Below are 22,284 nucleotides of genomic sequence, written 5' to 3'. Positions count from 1 at the left end.
AACGCTAATTCAAGGGAATTCTGAGAGTTTTCATAACGAATTGATACATCAATCACTACAGCTGTACAATTTTTTGTAAACACTACATCTGGTTTTCATAGTTCTACTTGATTATTCTTACATGAGGTTCCCTATATGCCAACCAACCACACCTTTTTGCTCTATCTATGAGCTATTCCAAAACTTTGTTATGTCTTTTTATTCTAATGTCCTTAGTTTTAGGACATGCACCTGAAATATGAGAAATTGTTTCACGAACATCATTACAATACCTACATGTAGCAAATGCACGATTTCTCCCTGTGGTAATGGTTTCTCTGGTATATAAAACATTTGCTCTTAACATCAGCGCAGCTATGTATTGGTTCTCTTTCATTTTGTAATGCTTGCTGAACCAGAAGTTTGAGGTTGTATTACTTGCTAAGAAATTTCCACCATCACCTTGGACAGGGAGATTTGCCCATTTCTCAAACTCTTCTTTTCTCCAGTCATATTTTGCTGACAAATTCAATTCATAGCTCAGATAGCAACTTTCCATTATGTGGAGTTTGTGTGTTTTGATTATGTGATCGATTTTATCATTTATATTTTCTCCTACATACATGAATGAACGTGCTATGTATCGGTCCTGAGCATCCCTGAGATATAACAGACTATTGACTTTATTGATACCAATTTGTGTACATAGTTTTGGTATACTGAGGCCCCCAAATGTTCTTTTCGAATAGAGGAGACCATCACATGTGTATGCAGGAAGGTGTAGAAAGTGTTTGACATACTTTTTTATTGTTTGATCAAGAACATTCAACGTTTTTGCTTCTGTTCCTGTCATTTCTAATTTGAATGATAGATTAGGTATCAAGTATTGACACAATATTTCAATTTTCTGCGTGGGCTTCAGTGGTAAATTATCAAGTTTTTGAGCCCAATCGACAAGAACCTCATTAATTCTGTTGTTGCTTATATGACCAGTGTGTGGATCAAAGTTCAATTCGAGGTATCTCTCACTTTCTCCTGGATGAATATTTCCAATATTTTCTTTTTCAAATTGCCATGGTTTACAGTTGTTGATCAGTATATTGTCTTTATGGTGACTGATATAGAATCCATGTGTCTTTTTCACATTCAGTTTTAGTCCTGTAGCTTTACTGAACTTTTCAATGATCTTCAGATTAGTACTCATTCCTTCCCAGGTACTGCTGAGTACTGCGATGTCATCGGCAAAGGCGAGAGCCGTGATTTGCTCACTAAGATCATCTGATCCAAGTGTGAATCCCTTGCCATTTTTCTGAAGATCACAGATCAGAGGATCTATGGCAATGTTAAATAGTAGTGGGGATAAAGAGTCACCTTGTTTGACCCCAGATTTCATTGTTATTTCAGGAGTTTCTTTGTTGTTCTTTCCCTTGAAAGATGTTGTTGAGTCAGTGTATAGGTCTTTTATTATTTCTCTGATGTTTGGTGGGACTCTTAGCCTTGCGAGACTCTGTATAATGTGACCATGGCTGACAGAGTCGAAGGCTTTTGATATATCAATGAACACAACTGCTCCTTTTATGGTATTTTTCAAGATAGTCAGATTCTCGAGACAGCCTCTTACTTTCATGAATCCTTTTTGTCTCGTATTCAATTCAACAAAAACTGAGAGTCTTCTAGTTAATATTTTTGTGAATAGCTTCATGAATGCAGTACAGATGGTAATTGGACGGCAGTTACTGATTTTTGAAAGTTTATTAATCGGTACATTCTTGGGTATCAAAATTGATCGATTCTTTTTGATAATTTCTGGCACTCTTCTCATCAACAACCAAGACGAAAGAACTCTGGGCAGCAGTCTTGGTTGTCTGCTGTGCACTTTATATAAGTCATTCAGACCTATTTTATCAGGACCCACTGCCTTCTTCATATTAGAGCTCTCAAAGGCATGAGTTATTTCGAGCAGAGTTATTTCTTTGCAGAGATGCCTAATTTCATATTCCTCCGGTATTCGATCAATCGGCATGAATTTAGGGTTCTTCTTGTTTTCTTTTTCAATTATGCTTTTTTAGTATTGAAAGATTTCATCAGCACTGATTTGGCAAGTGGCATCTTCTGCCCCATCAGTGATAATCCTGGCAATTTTCTTCTTGTCTTTCTTAAACATTGCCTGGTATTCTTTATAGCTGCCCTTTGCTTTAGCATGTTTTTTCTTGTGCGTCCGATTAAGCTGTTCGTTTTTCTTGTCTTTTTTTGTTATTTTGTTTCCTGCTGAGGCATTCTGTTGCACGTCTTGAGCGGAGTTCATAGGCTCATTAGTGATTACATTTGTTGGTCCATTTGTTGTTACTCTTGCTAGATGAGGACTTATATCAGTGGTGTTTTCTGTGATATCGTCGCCGTCACGGGGACGTGCGATCGGCCCGAGGTTATCTAGAGTCACCAAAGCGGCCGGGCGAGCCCGGATTGGTGTTGGTCTGATAAATGCACGCATCCCGGGAGGTCAGCGCTCGTCGGCATGTATTAGCTCTAGAATTACCACAGTTATCCAAGTAACAGATGGAGCGATCAAAGGAACCATAACTGATTTAATGAGCCATTCGCAGTTTCCCTGTACCTGCCGTGTGTACTTACACGTGCATTCCTTAATCTTTGAGACAAGCATATGCTACTGGCAGGATCAACCAGGTAGCCGCACCTGACGATGGGGTGGGGAGCCGCGTGCCCATCTCCCCGACCGGACACCTTCACGCAACCCTCCGTCTCTCGGGAGCCTGTCTGGGGAAGGGCCACCCACCTGGGCGGGAGGGCTCGCTGGAGGGGTGGGGAGAGGTGCGCCGGTCGCATGGGCACCGGCAGGCCCAGCCGTCTCCCCCGGGAGGGAGAGGCAGGCCGAGGCGCAGCCTGAGCGAGACGCAGGGGTGCCGGAGCCTGGCGGCTGCGGCACTCCTCGGAACGGTCGTTCCGAGCTGCTGTGGAAACGTGCTGAGGCAGAGAGGGGCGGCGATGTGGCGCGCGGGGCCTACGGACCTGCTGGGCAGCAGCATCCCGAGGGCCTGGCGCCACCCGACCCCTCCTGCTCGGGTCGGACCACTGGGGGGCACGAGCTGCCGGGGCCGCTCGGCCTTCGCTCTGCAGGGTTGAAAGGGGCCAGGTGGCAGGCCCTCGAGTCGGACGGTCCATGCGGGTTGGAAGCTAATTGCTTGAAACAACAGCCGAGGCTGGCCAAGCAGTCCATCCCTAAATAGACCAAGAGTGCCCAATCGATCGGGGAGTACGGCCGGGGCATCCCCTGGCAGGCCGCCCTGCACATGGGGATGGGGGGTGCTGGCTAGGCATCCCCCGCCTGCCCGCTCACCCGGGGCAAGCAGGCTCAAAGAAAAAGTCCCATCGGGTAGGGGCCTGAGAGGCAGGTGCGTTCCCGGGCCCCTGGGGGCGGGCCCCGGCGGGCTGCCTTCCCCCGTCTCGACATGGCCGGGCCTCACGGAGCTCTGCCTGAGCAAACTCGGAGACAAAAGGACAATCGGCAAGGGGCTGAGCGGCAGGTGCGTACCCGGGCCCCTGGGGGCCCGGCAGGCGGGCCGGGGTCCTGCCTCCACCTGATTCAGAACCGCTGGACCTCACGGAGGTCTGATTGAGGGAAAAAACTCAGAAAAAAAGGACCATCGGGAAGGGGCTGAGAGGCTGGTGCGTTCCCAGGCCCCTGGGGGCCATGGCGGGCGGGCCCCGGGTGCTGCCTTCCCCCGTCTCGGCATCGCCAGGCCTCACAGAGCTCTGCCTGAGCAAACTCGGGAAAAAAGGACCATCGGCAAGGGGCTGAGCAGCAGGTGCGTACCCCTGATTCAGAATCGCCAGAGTTCACGGAGGTCTGACTGACCCTCTCCCTAGTAATCCGGAGGAAACTTACCCCCCTTTCTTGTAATCCGTGCACACGAGGTGACAGAGGGGACCCAAGGCGCGAATGTACCCGGCCTCCTGGAGCCCTCGCTGGTATCCGGGAGGCAAATGGCACCTCATCGGGACTTCTAGGGAAGTTCGGCCATCTGGTCGCCTCATAGGAAAGCATTGCGGGCGACCAGATGGCCGAGGGGATCCGGGCGAGCAGATGGCCGAGGGGACCCGGGCGACCAGATGGCCGGGCACGAAAGGAAAGACGTCTGGACACCCTGTGCCCCAACCAAGGAGTGAGCGGGCGCCGGGGCATGGCGGACCGGAGGCCCGGAGCCCCAGCTGGGCCAGTGCTGGGCCCCAGCCATGGAGGCTGCCAGGGGGCCCCGACAGGCCCTCTGACCCGGGGCCCCCAGACACCTTGACGAGCAGGGGAGGCCTGCCCTGGTGCAACTGAACCCCGACCCAGTCCCTTGGCAGTGCAGCGGGCTTGGGGGACAGTGCCCAGGGCCCGAGCACCTGACCTGGGGCTGGGGCCAGGCCGGGGCCCTTAGACCCAGCCGGGGCTCCCAGGCCCGGAGGCGCAGGGGAAGCCTACCCCGGGCCCTCCGGACCCCGTCCCAGGCACCATACCACACGGCAGGACCCAGGACGGAGCCCCGGGTGGGGAGGCCGCCCTCCCCGGGGCCCCTGAGAGCTCATGAACCCAGCCAAGCCAGGGGAGGCTCCCCGGGCACAACGGAACCCCGTCCCGGGCTTTGGCAGTGCGGCAGGCCGGGGGACGGGGCCCAGAGCCGGGGCCCCCGAGCCGGGGGCCAGGCCGGACCCCTGGCCCTCTGCCGGGAGCCCGGAGGCTCAAGGGACGCCTCCCCGGGCCCTCTCGGACCCCATCCAGGGCTTCCTGCCACACGACAGGCCCAGGGATGGACCTGGGGCTGGGGTGGCGGCCCTGGCCCGTCCAGCTGCAGGCTGAGAACCGCTAGGCCGAGAGGGGTCCCACAGTACCTTGTCCCTAGTAATCCAGAGGCAGGCTACCTATCTTTCTGGGAATAAGTGCGCACCGCGAGGCTCAGGGGACGCTAGGCGCGAACGTGCCCGACCTCCTGGAGCCCTCGCTGGGATCCGGGAGGCGAATGGCACCTCATCAGGACTTCCAGGGAAGTCTGGCCATCTGGTCGCCCCATAGGAAAGCATTGCGGGCGACCAGATGGCCGAGGGGATCCGGGCAACCAGATGGCCGAGGGGATCTGGGCGACCAGATGGCCGGGCACAAAAGGGAAGTGCCTGGACTCTCCCGACCATGTCCCGGGAACCCTGCCGCGCGGCAGGACCCAGGAAGGAGCCCCGGGTGGGGAGGCCACCCTCCCCGGGGACCCTGGGGCTCCTGAACCCAGCCGAGCAAGGGGAGGCTCCCCGGGCACCACGGAACCCCGTCCCGGGCCTTTGGTAGTGCGGCAGGCCAGGGGACAGGACCCTGGGCCAGAGCACCCCAACGGGTGCCCGGCTGGGCCCCTGGACCCCAGCCGGGGGCCGCAGGGGTAGCCTTCCCCGGGCCCTCTGGGTCCCGTCCCGGGCAATGCGACCAGATGCCCGAGGGGATCCGGGCAACCAGATGGCCGAGGGGATCTGGGCGACCAGATGGCCGGGCACAAAAGGGAAGTGCCTGGACTCTCCCGACCATGTCCCGGGAACCCTGCCGCGCGGCAGGACCCAGGAAGGAGCCCCGGGTGGGGAGGCCACCCTCCCCGGGGCCCCTGGGGCTCCTGAACCCAGCCGAGCAAGGGGAGGCTCCCCGGGCACCACGGAACCCCGTCACGGGCCTTTGGTAGTGCGGCAGGCCAGGGGACAGGACCCTGGGCCAGAGCACCCCAACGGGTGCCCGGCTGGGCCCCTGGACCCCAGCCGGGGGCCGCAGGGGTAGCCTTCCCCGGGCCCTCTGGGTCCCGTCCCGGGCATCCTGCCACGCGGCAGGACCCAGGATGGAGCCCCAGCCGGAGCTCCTGAACCCAGCCAGGCTCCCCGGGCACAACGGAACCCCCGCCGTCCCGGGCAGTGCGGCAGGCCGGGGGAGACGGGGAACCCAGGCCCGGGCCCTCCCGGACCCCATCCAGGGCATCCTGCCACGCGGCAGGCCCAGGGACGGACCCGGGGCTGGGGCTGCATCCTGGCCCGACCAGCTGCCGGCTGAGGACCGCTAGGTCGAGAGGGGTCCCAGAGTACCTTGTCCCTAGTAATCCGGAGGAAGGCTACCCCTCTTTCTGGGAACAAGTGCGCACCGCACAGCTCAGGGGACCCTAGGCGCAAACGTGTCTGACCTCCTGGAGCCCTGGCTGGGATCCGGGAGGCGAATGGCACCTCATCGGGACTTCCAGGGAAGCCCGGCCATCTGGTCGGCCCATAGGAAAGCATTGCGGGTGACCAGATGGCCGAGGGGAGAGCGGTGACCAGATGGCCGGTACCAAAATGACGCCAATCTGCCTGCCCCGAGCCTCCGCGGGAGGGCTCCGAGGCTCCAGGGCTCCAGGGCTCCAGGGCTCCGAGGCTCCAGGGCTCCAGGGCTCCGAGGCTCCAGGGCTCCAGGGCTCCGGGGCTCCAGGGCTCCAGGGCTCCAGGGCTCCAGGGCTCCAGGGCTCCAGGGCTCCAGGGCTCCAGGGCTCCAGGGCTCCAGGGCTCCAGGGCTCCAGGGCTCCGAGGCTCCTGTCCTCGGGGGCTGCAGGGCTCCGAGGCTCCAGGGCTCCAGGACTCCAGGGCTCGGGGGCTGCAGGGCTCCAGGGTTGCAGAGCCCAGGACCCATGGAGCCCTTCCCGGGTACTTTCCCACGCCGCGGGCCGTAGGCGGGAGCCCTGGACACCTGGGAGGTGTTGCCTGGGAACACAGCCCATCTGGTCCCCGGCAGGGAACCGCCCTCCTGGGAGGGTGTCCGGGCATACCCTTGCCCCTAGTAATCCGGAGGAAAATTACCCCCCTTTCTTGTAATCCATGCACTCAAGGTGACAGAGGGGACCCAGGGTGCAAAAGTGCCCGACCTCCTGAAGCCCTGCCTGAGATCCGGGAGGCGAATGGCACCTCATCGGGACTTCCAGGGAAGCCCGGCCATCTGGTTGCCCTACAGGAAAGCATTGGTTGCGACCAGATGGCCGAGGCGAGAGGGGCGACCAGATGGCCGGGACAGAAATGACGCCAATCTGCCTGCCCCGAGCCTCTGCGGGAGGGCTCCAGCCTGCCCTTGCAGGGCTCCGGGCCTGCAGGGCTCGGGGGCTCCGGGGCTCGGGGACTGCAGGGCTCCAGGGCTGCAGGGCTCCGGGGCTCGGGGACTGCAGGGCTACGGGGGCTGCAGGGCTCTGGGGACTGCAGGGCTCTGGGGACTGCAGGGCTCCGGGGCTGCAGGCCTCCGGGGCTCCAGGGCTCGGGAGCTGCAGGGCCCCGGGGGCTGCAGGGCTCCGGGGCTCCAACCAGGGAGATCAGGGAGTCTGCCCAGGCACGAGGGACCCCTGTCCGGGCACACGGACCCTCAGGACGCGCCCCCGTTATCCAAAATTATTTTTCCAAAATTTTGCGCAGTGTGCGTAGTGGCACTACGCAAACTACACCCAGCCCTACTGAGAACACAGAACAAGGCTCTGGGCTAACGCTCACAGTAAAAAAGTTTAACTGGTTTAAGAGAAAGAAAAGCTCATCAATCCTGAGCCTAGTTTTTCAGGGGCATGGACATAAACATAGGCTGACTGGGCCCTGCTGCCCCCCCCCCCCCACACCTCCCCATGGCTACGGCCCTGCAAAAACCTAGGTTGAATGTGTGTTACAATACCTCTAGAAATTCAAGTATCGAGAGTACTCAGAGGCTGGGAAACGTCCAGTCAAGTGCTCTGAACTCAGTGCTGGGGTTGTGGCAAAATGTTTGTTCAAAGTAAAAATAAATCTGTAAGCCATCCACTTGAGTGCACTTAATTGTTTTTCCGGGGGAGGTACTCTGTGATGGGCCAGCAGCCCCATCCAGGACGGGTACAGCGTTTAAAAGTCTCCCCTTAGCTCTAACACCGAGACTGCACCCTAAACCTGGACCAATTGCTTCGAAAGTGCACAAATTACTTACTGGGGTAGCGAGGAAAGTGAGAAACCAGTCTGTAATGTAGTGGGGCCCTAGGACCCCATGCATAAGTAGGAACGACATGCAGAGTTTATCTTCTTGATATAAACAAAATGATGACATTATTGGATTTTTCAGTTCTGAATATTTGCATAAATGTATGCGTTAACTTTTTAGACATTTCCTTTCAAACTGTACGCTACACGTGCAAACAGTAAAACTAGTACGTCATGGTGTGGGCATTAGGAGGGCCCAGTAATGCTTCCCCATGCCATCTTTGGTTAGGCAATATGTTGTAAAATCCACCGGCTTTTCCCATTATACATGCCCGGCGTGCACGCGGACTCTCACTATTTAAGCTCTGTGGGCCCGATTCACAGAATTAACTTAAGACAAAATCCTAAACTTACTACTTTTGGTATTCACAGAATGCACTTACTACTTTTGGTATTCCCAGAATGCACTTACTACTTTTGGTGTTCACAGAATGGATTTACGACTACTAACTTAACGTCCGCACTTGGGCCGGAGATTCCGGCCCAGAGGTGGAGCTTCCGGCTTGGAGGCAGAGCTTCTGGCTTAGAGGCGGAGCTTCCGGCACGGAGGTGGAGTTTTCAGCCATGGCTAAATCTCCACCAATGACCGGAATCCCCATCTCCGGGCCCGAAGCTCCGCCTCCAAGCCAGAAGCTCCGCCTCCAAGCCAGAAGCTCCGCCTCCAAGCCAGAAGCTCCGCCTCCAAGCCAGAAGCTCCGCCTCTGGGCCACAAGCTTTGCCTCTGGGCCGGAAACTCCGGCCCGAGTGCGGACGTAAAGCTAGTAGTCGTAAATCCATTCTGTGAATACCAAAAGCAGTAAGTTCATTCTGTGAATACCAAAAGTAGTAAGTGCATTCTGTGAATGCCAAAAGTAGTAAGTGCATTCTGTGAATACCAAAAGTGGTAAGTTTAGGATTTTGTCTTAAGTTAATTCTGTGAATCGGGCCCAGAATGTTCTCAGCCGCATTTCACAGCAAAGCGTTAAATCTGTTGAGTGAAGTCGTAATCTGCACCTTGATATGCTTAGATTTTTGTTCTAGACACGCGCTGTCATTTTATGTAAGACGCGCTTTCAGGTTTTACATTTTATCCATTTAGACGCACGGAGCGAATATCTACATAGCTTGCCGAATTTTTTTTTCGGACGCGCGTTTAGTTTTCAATGTTTACATTGTATCTATTAAGACGCATGGAGCATAAACCCTATAAGCTCCGGGTTGACGGCCCCCATTAATTAATAGGAACGACACAGACACAGGTAGTTGATGTGTAGAACTGGCCAAGGGCATGTGCACACTGCCCCTTTTATTAACAGGGTCACATGTCCTGTGATGCCTCTGCTGGATGGGTGTGGGGTGGGGTGTAAGCCAGCCTTCTGCGAGAGGCTGGTACATCGGAGCACTAGACCAGTGACTAGCAGGTCACTACACAGTCGAATTAGAGCTTGGAGACGCCGGTGAGAAGATGGTGGGCGAACACCAATTAAGGTCGGCACTGAATGGGCCTCTGTGGACTCGCGAGGGGCGTAGGCACCAGGGATGCAACCAGGGGAGAGCCAAATTGAATACACCTCCCCAGGGTCTCCTGGGAACTCTGAGAGTGTGTCTCATTGCAGCTCTTTCCACATACTAAGGAGCAATCTCCTAGACATGTATGTCCACAATCAGCCCCAGCGCCTCCCATGAAAAACACACTCACCTGTCAATCATCACCCTGTCATAGCCTCGCTCCTGAAGTGACAGTTTATTCCAGGGCCCTGGCACACTCTGCACATGAACAGAGCTCTAGGGCACCGCAGAAGAGCCCTTGGTTTGCTGAAGTTACAATGCAGACTGATAACTTCACCCCCAAGGCCGTGCACATCTGTCCCGAAGGCTTGAACTTTTACCTGGCTGACGCAGCACATTTTATTGATTACGCCAACTTTGTGCGCTTTACTGCTATGCGCAGAGCCTGGTTTGCCAGCCTCAGCATGGTGTGCATGGGGGACATAGAAGAGCAAGGACACATTGGCAGCACCTGCAGTCGCAGACAAACATCCCCCTTTCTTCCACTCACGCTCGGCTTGAGTGTCCCATTACCCCAGGACAGCAGGAATCCACACACACCCTCTGCCCCAGTCACCCCGACCAGCAACCTGGTAGAACCCTCCCCCCAATTATCACAGAAAACACGTACCCAATAAACACCCCTCTCAACTGTCACTTGCCACTGTTACCGGGAAGCCCCTCTGCCTACCACAAGAAAAGTAATTGTATGTCTCTGTACCTGTACATGCTTGTTGGAATGCGAGGGGTGTGAAAAATATACACTTCAGAACACTTGTCAATAAAGCTGGTTTTGGCATGGCAATAAACCCCTTCTCTCTCTGAGAGAGGCGTGGGGCACTATGTCAGGGTTCAGGCAGAGGCTGGGCGTGGGAAAGGCATGTTTTCAAGGGAAGGAAGGAGTGTTTGCTGGTACACACTGACCCTGGACTGTCTCCTGCTCAGGCATGGTCCACTTCCCGGTCTCAGACAGGGATCGAAGAGTAGTTACTGCCCTGAGACTTGAACACAGTCCAACCCACCCCCAAAACACAGGAGAAGCACCAACAGCAACTGCTAGACAAGAACACCAGGCAATGACCAAGGTAAAAAATTGAAGCAGTCCCAATCAAGAAACCAGACCATCACAGTCAATAAACCAGCCGTGGGTGCGAGCAACACTGCACTGCATAACTGTGGTCGGACCGAGCACCATGATTCTGTGCAAATCGCTTAATCTCCCGTGCCTATTAAATAATGAATGTGTCCTTCTCAACTGGTGAACTTTGGTTCTGGTTCGCACTATATGAAAGTGCAACAAAAGAAAAGTGTGACCTCTAATATTCAGATGGGAGGAGAGAAGAGAGGCCATCACACGCTGTACTGTATGATGGCTGACCAAAATGCTCTGAGTGAAATCGCCAAAAAGAGACCTAAACACGCAAAGAAGGGCCTTTAACAGAGAAGCACCAATAAGAAACCAGCATTTCAGAATGCTGCAGCTAACAGCCAATAGCAATGGTCTTATTTGTCATTCACCTCAAAACCCATCAAGTCCTGCAGCCTAAAGTAAAATCAAGTATTATTGGGTGCATGAAAAATTAGGATTGAAAAGGCCATCTTATCAGGCCTTCCTTGCAGTAAAACATACCTCCCTTGCACAACAGCCTCCACATCACTGGGCACAAACTGAATCCCAGTGGCTAACCCTACCATAAACCCTCTGCCATGAGAGGAATAAGAGGAGTGGAACTGTTGGCCTCTATACTTCTTAGCCACTGTGTTGTTCTCACTGTCCATGATGTGAGTTTCCTGCAGATAGGCTATGTTGACTTTATGCCGTTTCGAAAAGGGGAAGACTCTGTACCACTTAAAATATTTACCATGTCCCTAGGTGTTACCAGTGAGCATACAAAATGTACCTTCCATCTTTGCGATTGCCCAGTGTCCCCCATCCCATTCTACATGGTCCTCAATAGCCTGTCAAAAATACTGCTGAAATAACTGTGCTTACAACAAATAAACAAACAAAATCAAACTAACCCCTCCACCACAAGACAAACCCAGCAGAACAATCATGCAAAGTGTTAGAAATGGGGTGTCTAGTTGGCTGGGGTATGCACCCTGTTCAAGTATGGACCAACACACTAGTCAGGGTACACACTAAAAGTTTACCTGTGCTCACCCTCTAGTAGCTTGGCACAGAGGGCTAATATCTAAAGCCAGAAGCTTAAACTCACGTAAATGCGAGACCTATTGCATTGCAAATGCTTGTTTGTGATAGGCCCCGGTTTAAATCAACACAGAATAGGGCAGTGGCCCTCTGACTTCACTACATCCACCCCTCTGTTGGAGAACCCCGCCCCCCACACTTTGCCGAATACTTTCAGGGGCAGCCCGCGGAAACAACTTCCTCCACAGGTGTACGCAGGACCAGGCTAGGCCCAAGGGAAACACCACACAATGTACTGGGAGACACACCTGTGACCGCACAACATTCTAAAACGGTACATCTCACTAGAAGTACACCTTAATTGTGTACAATCCACTACTTTGGTGAAAACTCAAGAGCGCAGACCAGCAAAGTGCAAATACAGGCGTAGGAACTGAAGCTGGCCAACAAAGATCCGAGCATAAACAGAGATGGAACCTGCCAACCACGAACACCGTAGACTGTCCTCCACACAGTGCCACTCACACAGACCTACAAAGCACCTACCCCGGACACTCTGCAAGTAAGCACAGTCCTCACTGTACAAGTGAAGCAGTGCTTTAAATGGGCCAGTACTACTGACTACCGGTACTTTTTTATTTAGAGAAGAGGGGTACCTGCACCTCTCTAGAAAGACTTAATACTTTCAATTGTAGAGTACCTGCAATGCTCAGAAACAAGCAGGTACTCTGAGCCTGATACAGAGTATCTACAATTCTGTTTTTCCAATTCAAGTGAAGTGAAAACTGAGCATCATTCTAGGACGCTTACATGCTCAGGATAGGGGGGGCAGCAAATTACATCACTAACTAGAGACACTGCATAAAATATGTTTATAAAGAATCCGAGAACAAATGTGTCCACCAGGAAGAGACTGTACCACAGCACGTACTTAATGTGTTTACTTTGGCAGCACCTTTTATATATGTGATGCCAATTAAATACATTCTGTCTACTTGTAATTTACTATCTGCAGCGCTGTACTCTGGGGAGTTTGTTGTGCTCCGCAGTCAGATGAAGTAAAAAGAAGCAGGCTCTTTTAATACACGGCGCACCGCCTGCACAATTGTGCTCTTGATAGGCGCCACAAGTCACATGAAATTCACAAAAAGTACGAAATACCTAAAGGGACAAAAACCTATGTGTTAAGATACCCTCTAAAAACTCCCGTAAGTACTGAGCTGCAGATTTACAATAAAGTGACTCAGTGCGTGCTATAAGCCATTTGGCTGCTCCCCACTGAGTTAATTTCAAAGCACAGGGATGCGACATATTTACAACAACATGCTGCATCTCTCTGCTTCCACCTGTGCTGGCACATAAACTGCTGCCATCATGCATAGGCCCAGGCACACTTGCACCATGGTGCAAGGATGCCTGCGTCGTGGGGATATTGTTTTTGTTCAGGAAGGGTTCCCTTCCTGCACAAAAACAATCTGAAATGCCTTTTTTCAATGATAATTTATGTGTAGGAAAGGACACCTTATGGTACATAAACAATCATTAGAGGTCATTTCCTCTAGAAAGAGGTAGACAATGAGGAGAAATTAATACATTTCTACTCTTTGCACCTCCCTAAGGCTCCCCTGGGGAGGTGTAGCACTCACACGCATTTCCAGATTTACGATTCCTCGAAGATCTGGAAATGTGTCTAGTTCCATGGGTGTTGCGTGGGAACACCCACAGCAAAACCCATGGAACACCCCTTTCATGCAAAGTGCTGCATGCAAAGTGGCCATATTTACAAGACAGGAAGTCATGCAGGGTGGTTTTTCCTGTCCTTGTAAATATGGAGCAGTAAAATGCACCATTGGTATGTCACAAAAAGTGACGCACCGGTGGCGCAAGGGGCTTGTAAATCTGCCCCGAGAGTCCTCGGAGTCTGAGAAACAACGACCAGTCAGGTGCTCTGAAATCAGTGCTGGGGTCACGGCAGAATGTTTGTTCAAAGTAACAATAAAGCTGGAAGCTGTCACTTGAGTGTGCTTCATTGTTTTGCCAGGGGGGTACTCTGTGAGGGAACAGCAGCCCCATGCAGGAAGGTTACAGTGCTTAAAAGTCTCCCTCAGCTCTAACACCAGGAGTACACCCTAAACCTGGATCCATGGCTTCGAAAGCACACAAATTAATTAGGGGGGCAGTGAGGAAAGGGGGATGATCAGTCAAATTAGTGCTTGGATTCACTGGTAAGAAGATGAGGGGCAAACACCAAGTTGGGTCGGCACTCAATGGGCCTCTGTGGGCTCGGGAGAAGCCTAGGCGCCAGGTGTGCAACCAGGGGAGAGCCGAAGTGATTAACCCTCACCATGGTTCCCTGGCAACTCTGAGAGTGTGTCTCATTGCAGTTCTTTCCACATACTAAGGGGCAATCTCCTAAACATGTATGTCCACAATCAGGGCCAGCTCCTCCCATGAAAAACACACTCACCTTTCAATCATCGCCGTGTCATAGCCTTGCGCCTGAAGTGACAGTGTATACCAGGGCCCTGGCACGCTCTGCACATGAAGAGCGCTACAGGGCACCACAGAAGAGCTCCGGGTATGCTGAAGTTACAGTGCAGCAAATTTTTTTGATTGTACCAACTTTGAGCGCTTTACCGCTGTGTGCAAAGCCGGGTTTGCCAGCCTGAGCCCCATGCGCACGGGGTACGCAGAAGAGCAAGGATGCAGAGGCAGCCCCTGCAGTCACAGACACACATTCCCCCACTTCGATCCACTCTCGCTCGGGTCAAGTGTCCCATAACCCCAGGACAGCAGGAATCCACATACACCTTTTGCCCCAGTCACCCCGACCAGCAACCTGTTAAGACCCTTCCCCCATTTATCACAGAAAACACACACTCTATAAACACCCCACTCAGCTGCCACCTGCCACTGTTACTGGGAAGCCCCTCGCCATTCAACAAGAGAAGTGTTTGTATGCCTTTGTACCTGTACACGCTTGTTGGAGTGCAAGGGGTATGAAAAACATGCACTTCCCAACACATGTCAATAAAGCTGGTTGGGCATGGCAACAAACCCCTCCCCTCTCCGAGAGAGGCACGGCACCATGCCATGGTTCAGGCTGAGGATGGGCGTGGGAAAGGCATGTTTTCAACAGAAGGAAGCAGTGGTTGCTGGTGTCAGAACTTATTAAAAGCCTGCTTAATGGCACTGGAGCAGAACAACGCTAATTCCTAACGCCCCTCTTAATTCGTCCCTGCTAGGTTGAGTGTTCCTTCACAGGTAAGTAACAAGGGGGTAAAAGGGGTTGGGACAGAGAAGGGACAGCCCGGCATTTTCTTTTGCTAGTTCTGCCTCGTCTTCTTCTTTCTTCTTCTGAGACTGTTTTACAAATACATTTTTGAATATCACTTCTATTAACACTTACTGTACAAGTGTGTATTAATTAAATAACTTATCTTACCAAAAACATCTCGGGCTTGCTTCTCTTCTAGCTTCTCATATGTTGTTTCACTATGTTCCTTAATGAGAGCTTTTTCATTAACTGTTTCTTTTCTATTACAGGTCGTGCCTGGACTCTTCAATGGCTGCTTAGGAAACACTTGGTAAGTCTATAACGTATTCACTGTTGCCCTAAACCTTTATCTGCGCTGTGAATTTCTAAACTTACTTGTGAGAGCGGGAGAACCTATAGCGAATCTTCTTTAGACTTCTTAAAGGTGTGTATTAATGGATTGCCTTCATATGGGAACAACTGGTTGTTAACATCAAGACCAGAACTCAACCTTTATTTACTTTTACTTATTATTTGCAAATCCAAGAGTCTGTGGAGCTGAGTTGCATGGTAACTTCTCACCCGCCCAATTGCCAAGACTCGACTCTACACAATACTCCGTACTCTATTTGAGACTAAGGAAATAATTCTTTCCTTAACAACTCATTCTTTCAAACCTTGAACGTAGCGCAAGATAAACACACCACTGCACTCTTACAGTGCTGAGTGCAATGGGAAACACTACTCCTTTCCTCACAAGGAATTCTCTGAGGGTTCACTAATCAGGAATGAGGCATGTCAGAGAGGAACACTATTCCAAAGACATGGGCAATACTCACTCTCGATATCTGATAGAGCATGCGACTTCAACACCACTAACCTGTAACTCTGGTAAATCTGTAGTCCGACGTAGTAGAACCCAACGACTACGAGCACCCCCTGACTAACTGCAACGATGCTGTACGGGTAACCTCCATACTGGGGAATTCTCTTGGTGAAGTGCACAATGGAACCTTGGTGCGCTCTTCACCTCAGTTCCAATTGCAGAGGAAACTAGACTGCTAACGCAGCGGACATGCTGGTGGCCATCTTGGATGACCAGCGCCGCAAGCATACTCGCCAATTCTAGACACAGTGAGTTTTTGAAGTGGAATGGTAGGTTGGAGGGACATAAGTAAGAGCTACAACAGGGTCATGAGAAGGAAACCTCCCGTGAACCCTGACAGCTGGTCAACACCAACCCTGGACTGTCAACTGCTCGGAGTGCTCCACTTCCCGGCTCAGACAGGGACCGGAGAGCAGCTTCTGCCCTGTGACTTGAACACAGTCCAAACCACCCCGAAAACACAAGAGAAGCACCAAAAACATCTACTAGTAAGGAAAACCAGGCAACGACCCAGGTAAACAAGCATTTCCAATGCAATCGGTCTCACCTTTGGGACCTTATATGTATTTAGCTATGCAGCACCTTAGCCTGGGTGCTGAAGCATCTACTGTTCTTTAACATGGAGGGAAAGTAAGCACCAGACTGCATGACATGCTAGGTATGGGAACACATGGAGAGAAATATTGCCTTTCAGCGGGAAATAGTATAGTCCAGAGAGAGTTTTTAATTTTAATATAATATCAGGGCCTTTGGAGGTCATATCACTGAAAATACAAGATTTGAAAAAAATATTATTGTCTAATGGGTGGTCGTGGAAGACAATTTCTATAGACTGGAATCTAGAGAATGCTAAAGTGATTCTGGTATTTTACTGACCACTGCTGGTTGTTTTCAATCAAGAAAGTTAAATAGAGGGAGTTGTCAGAAAACAAAAAAAGAAAGTCCCTCAGCAGAAAGAAATTCTGGTATTTTACTGACCTCCACTGATCTGGTCGTTTTCTATCAAGACAGTTAAATAGAGGCAGTTGAACAAACAAAAAGCAATTCTGGAATCTTACTGACCTCTGCTCGTCTTTTTCTATCAGGAAACTTAAATAGAGGCAGTTGAACAGAAAAAAAGTCCCTAAGCGGAAGCAGACAAGTCCTAGGGCTGATCTCCAAAGCCCACAAAGTAGATACACATATAAGTATAAACTAAAGTATATACAAGAGGTCTTGAATGCTCAACCTAAAAACTGAAGCAGTCACAATCAAGAAACCGACCATCTCAGTCAATAGCACCATGATTCTGGGCAAATCGCCTAATTTCCCCGTGCCTATTTAAAAATGGATGTTTCCTCCTTAACTGGTGACCTTCGGGTCTGGTTCGCGTGATATAAAAGTACATTAAAAAAAAAGGTATGACCTCCAATAGCCATATGGGAGGAGGGAAGATAAGCCATCACACGCTGCACTGTGTGATGGCTGACCAAAATGCTCTCTGAGTGAAATCGCCAGAAAGAGAGCTAAACACACAAAGGAGGGACTTTAACAGAGAAGCACCAATGAGAAACCAGCATTTCTGAATGCTGCAGCTAACTGCCAATAGCAATGGGTGAATTTGCCAAAGCCCCACAGAGAGATACAACAGGTTGATGCTCAACCTTAAAACACCATTTTGGAAACCACAACTCTACCCATCAATGATAATGGCGAAGTGTGCAAAAAACGTCCAGAAGCACGTAGGGTGTCAATAAATCTCTCAATGTTATATGGTTGCTGTTTCTTGTGCGTATGTGCAGCCATCTGACCAAGGTAGCTAAACTTCTCCGTATCCCACCTCAATCCTAGAACTGGGAACCGATCCCTGGGCACCCGAGTCAGCGCTGCCAGCAGAAACACTAGGGACTTTATTTATTCGGACAGCCAATACTTCATCAAACTCCTGAAGTTTTATTGGTACATTCCTTACAGATCATTAAGCTCCTCGGCAGCATAATATGTCATTGTCCATAAACTTTAAAAAAAACTTTTGGAAGGAAAAAGCTCTGTGGTTGGAACAGCCACACAGTGGAATGCTCTTTCTCATCAATTGAAGAATGCGTCCAATATCTTACACTTTAGGGAGGCCCTAAAAAGATACTTTTGTCTCTTTCTCAATCTGCATCTAAGCTCAATCTAAGCCACCCTCTTTTTAAAGCATGGTATATGAGCACTTTATAAAATAACATCATATAACATAACATAACATGTTCTGAACCGCTGCCCAAACCCCATGGCTCTCATAATCTTTAGCAGGTGCCCCTAATCCACCAAACCCCATCCCAATGTCAATGGATGCCAAAACCAAGTCCTCCTCTCTACCCTCGACATCATGCATGGCATGTTAAAGATGCCTCAAAGTCATCATTGTTTTATGACCCAGGATAAACCTGCAATGATTTACATGTATGAGGCCCAACACCACCGGGCTCAGGCGATAAGCGAATAACGTGCAGAGTATTTTAATATCAGTGTTTATCATTGTCAGAGGCCGGTATGACGTAGGATGAGAAGTGCCCCCGGGATTTTAAAGCATACAGATAAGGCACTCAAACATACTAAGCCGGAGCACCCCTTTCTCTTTAGCTTCCAAGAAGACATCCAGAAATGGTTGCTTCAAGGCCGCTACAAAACAGTGATAAAACATGCTGGGAAGCCATTCCCACCCTGCGCCTTGCTCCTTGGGCCAGCTACAGAGCACCCCTGACCTCCTCCAATGTAACTTCCGCATCCAGTTCATCAGTGGCCACTGCAACGAGCCGGGGTAGCGCCAACAGAGCACGAAAGTTTGAATCTGCTTAACAGAGCTATTGGCCCGCCGTATACCCAATTAAGGTGCCAGTGAAAGACAGACACAACTCTCACACTCAGAACTACCTCCACTGGAAATGAAGCCACCAGTATCCTATCCAGCTGACTGAGTAAGTGAATGGTAGGTCAATACACTCTATACTGGGTTGTGAACTCTCCATGCAACTAGAAAGCCCAAATTCAACATGACTTCATGCAGTGACTCAGTCATACGGGGCTTTGCATCAGCCCTGGGAGGTCACCAATCCTGCTCCTTATCTAGGACACAATTGAAGTCTCCCACCCATATAAAAGAGCCATCCACATCAGAACCCATCAAGTCCTGCAGCCTAAAGTAGAATTGAGTATTATTGGGTGCATAACAATTGAGAACTGAGAAGGCCCTCCCATCAAGCCTACCTTGTAGCAAAACATACCTCCTCTGCACATCAGGTTCCACATAACCTGGCACAACCTGGTCCCAGTGGTTACCTCTACCATAAGAGGAATAAGAGGAGTGGAACTGTTGGCCTTTCCACTTCTTAGCCACCTGGTTGATCTCCCCGTCCATGAGGTGTGTTTCCTGCAGACAGGCTATGTGGACTTTATGCTGTTTCAAAAAGGGGAAGATTCTGTGCCTCTTAACATATCTACCCAGTCCCCGGGTGTTACCGTTGAGCATACAAAATGTACCTTCTATCAGTGCGATTGCCCAGTGTCCCCCATCCCATTCCACCTGGTCCTCAATAGCCTGTCAAAAATGCTGCTGGAAAAACTGTGCAACCAACTAATAAACAAACAAAAACAAACTAACCCGTCTACCCAAGGACAAACCCAGTAGAACAATCATGCAATGTGTTAGAAATGGGGTCTGTAGTTGGCAGGGTATGCACGCTGCTCACGTAGGGACCTACACTTAGTCAGGGTACACACTAAAAGTTTACCTGTGCCCCCCCTCTGGTAGCTTGGCACAGAGCAGTCAGGCTAAACTAAAGAGGCAAGGTGTAAAGTATTTGTCAGACGCTACAGGATTTCACGATTTCGCGGTTTGCCACGAAATCAGCACTTTTGTACAAATGCTGTGATTTTTACATAAGTGCCCGTGAAAATGAAGAAATGCAGGGAAAAGCTGAAGTTGCTCAGCAGCAAAAGGATGCTCCGGCTAGTCCCTTAAACAGAGCCTCGCCACGGCATAAACAGCAGTCCGCCCTCCCTCTCACAACATAAGATTAACAACTACCAATAATGGGCACAAATAATTAAGGAACTGCAAAATCACAACGCTCAGTGTACGCCGTTCCAGGGTGCAGCGATGCTCATTTTGTTCAGCATCTTCCAAGGAGTAGCTTTTCCTGCTTCCATATGTCCCATCCCTTCCAGTATCCTCCAGTATACTGACCTCCCTTTGCCCATTATTTTCTCGAAGCAACCAACAGCGCAGGCAAATAAAGCCGGGTGTCAAGACGAGGAGTGGAAGGAAGCAGGGGGCAGGCCCTGTTCACTGGCGTAATGAAAAAGGAGGGGGCCTCCCTGCACGGTAAGAAGAGGGGCTCCCTCCAGGCTCAATCAGGATCTCTCCGCCAAGAGTGCAGTGCTGAGGGTCCCCTTTGGAGCTTGCCCCCCTCCCCCCGCGGGGGCTGCGGGGGCCTGTGTTACCCCCCTGGCCCTGTTACTACGGTGACGGTCACCCTCCTCTCAAAAGTTTCGTTTTCATTTTAGCTGTGTGTCAAGGGACCCGTGGAGGCTGGAGGTGGTCCTGCTACGTGTATTAAAAGTAGGGAATGTATTTTGTAAGTAGCTGCTACATAAAGGGTTTCATGTCATAGTACAGCCCATTCATGCTACGTGTTTCTAAAATTTAATGTATTTTAATTAAACACTTATACTGCCAACCACTTTGGGGGAGAAAGTCGCACATCATGGGATTATATATTTTGGACTGATTTTTAGGTCTCGGCCTGATCCAGCACCTGCGTTGCTCTGGCCGAGACATTTCGTAGGTGCTCTGGGAAATGCTACTTTCCTGGCGACCAGATTACTGTCATGTGCACAAGCGTACACGCGATGTGCACAGCACTTTTTTTCATCGTGCCTGCACAACTCACGTTTTAATTTTTTTTTTTTATTTCATTGTGCGGACCGGTCGCGAGGCAAATGCTTGTTTGTAATGAGGACACGGCATAGACACTGACAAATGAGCTAAGGTACCCAAGTTAAAGATTCAGCAAACAATCTGAGAAATTACAAAGTAAGCACTCATGTCGGACTCAACTGGGAACTTTGTTGCTAGAGAAGCCATTCCATTGCAGCATACAAGTGAACTAAATACTATATTGATTAGTGATGGCACAATAGTGTGTAAGAGTATCCCTTAGACAGTAATGCTGCACCCATCTCAGGGTAAGGAACAATCACCACAACAGATATCACAGGTCAGACCACACATCAAGCACCTTCCAAAATCTTTATAACGTTTTTTGAAAGAGTGTGTGTAACAGTTATTATGAGTTTTTCCCTATAAATGAGGACTCGCTGGGAGTTTGGCGCTTTCTGTAATAACATTTGCATGCTCCAATAATGTCCATGTATTTCCCTCGGTGTATTTGGACTTGTTTGAGAATGTCGAACTGCACCAGTGAAAATGACGGCGGGGCAGAGCTTTCCACATGCGGTAATTACTGAGTTCAGTAAACATGGCATACCTCATAATTCGGATTACTGCACATTATAATGGTTTGCACAGGCATCAGAAGGACCCAGGGCACTCTTAATCAGCGCCTTCGTGAATAGCCCTGCCCTGGGAACCAAGGACTTTTTGCAGACATATCATAGAGGTGGCATTGAAGTTTTTCCATTTCTCTGATAACCTCATGCTGGGTCAACCATAGCTGTAGGGCGTTGAGCTTGGAGTAACCAATGGCCACAGAAACTGGGCAGACGTGCATGGTCATCTGTTTCACGAGCCTGTATCTCGACAGTATGTAGTTCTCCCAGTGCCAGACACATCATGGTAGGCGTTACCAGATTGAAATGGACATGTCTTTGATTTATCTCATAATTAAAAAGACATGCCCAGAACCAAATGATTCTGATTAATAACCCCGCCTCATCTTGGATAGCTCCCCTACTGATGTACACAGCAACCACACCCGAGATACACAAAGAGCCACTCGGGTGGCAACCAGCACAGCATTAAACACTAGATTTATTTATTTATAGAGTGCTACACTCATCCCGGAGGGATATCAAGGCGCTGGAAGAACATAATCAGGTAAAGCTAGACAAGGGTCGAGCTGATGTTTCTTTTAGTTTTTGGGGAACAAATGAGTTTTCAGTTTTTTCCGGAATGATAGATGGTTGGAGGTGAGCCGTAGATCCAAAGGCATGTCGTTCCATTTTTTTGCCGCTAAGTATGAGAACGATCTCCCTCCGGACCTAACTTTCTTAATGCGCTTTGTTCTTGCCAACGCAAGATGTAGTGATCGCAGACTCCTTGATGGAATATAAAATTCAATTTTATCCTGGAGTATTTTTGGGCCGCTTTGGTACAGTGCTTTATGGGCATGGCAGAGCAATTTAAATACTGCTCGTTGACGCATGGGTAGCCAGTGCAGTGGTTTCATGCACATTGAGGCAGAGCTTCTC

The 22,284-nt window shown here is 50.5% G+C and overlaps 1 protein-coding gene across 1 annotated transcript in view; it reads left to right on the top strand.

Annotated features, from left to right (window-relative positions):
• The first annotated feature begins 14,834 nt into the window (after positions 1-14,834).
• The window catches only part of LOC144767617 (putative methyltransferase DDB_G0268948), a 365,886-nt gene continuing 358,436 nt past the window's right edge, over positions 14,835-22,284 (top strand). The window contains exons 1-2 of the mRNA XM_078651022.1: positions 14,835-14,950; positions 15,233-15,273. The gene's annotated coding sequence lies outside the window, so the exon portion shown is untranslated. The remainder of the gene's footprint in view (positions 14,951-15,232; positions 15,274-22,284) is intronic.

This window comes from Lissotriton helveticus, chromosome 7 (assembly GCF_964261635.1).
Source record: "Lissotriton helveticus chromosome 7, aLisHel1.1, whole genome shotgun sequence".
NCBI classification, from domain to species: domain Eukaryota; kingdom Metazoa; phylum Chordata; class Amphibia; order Caudata; family Salamandridae; genus Lissotriton; species Lissotriton helveticus.
The sequence above is the reverse complement of the archived record's forward strand: the minus strand, read 5'-3'. Positions and strand labels throughout refer to the sequence as shown.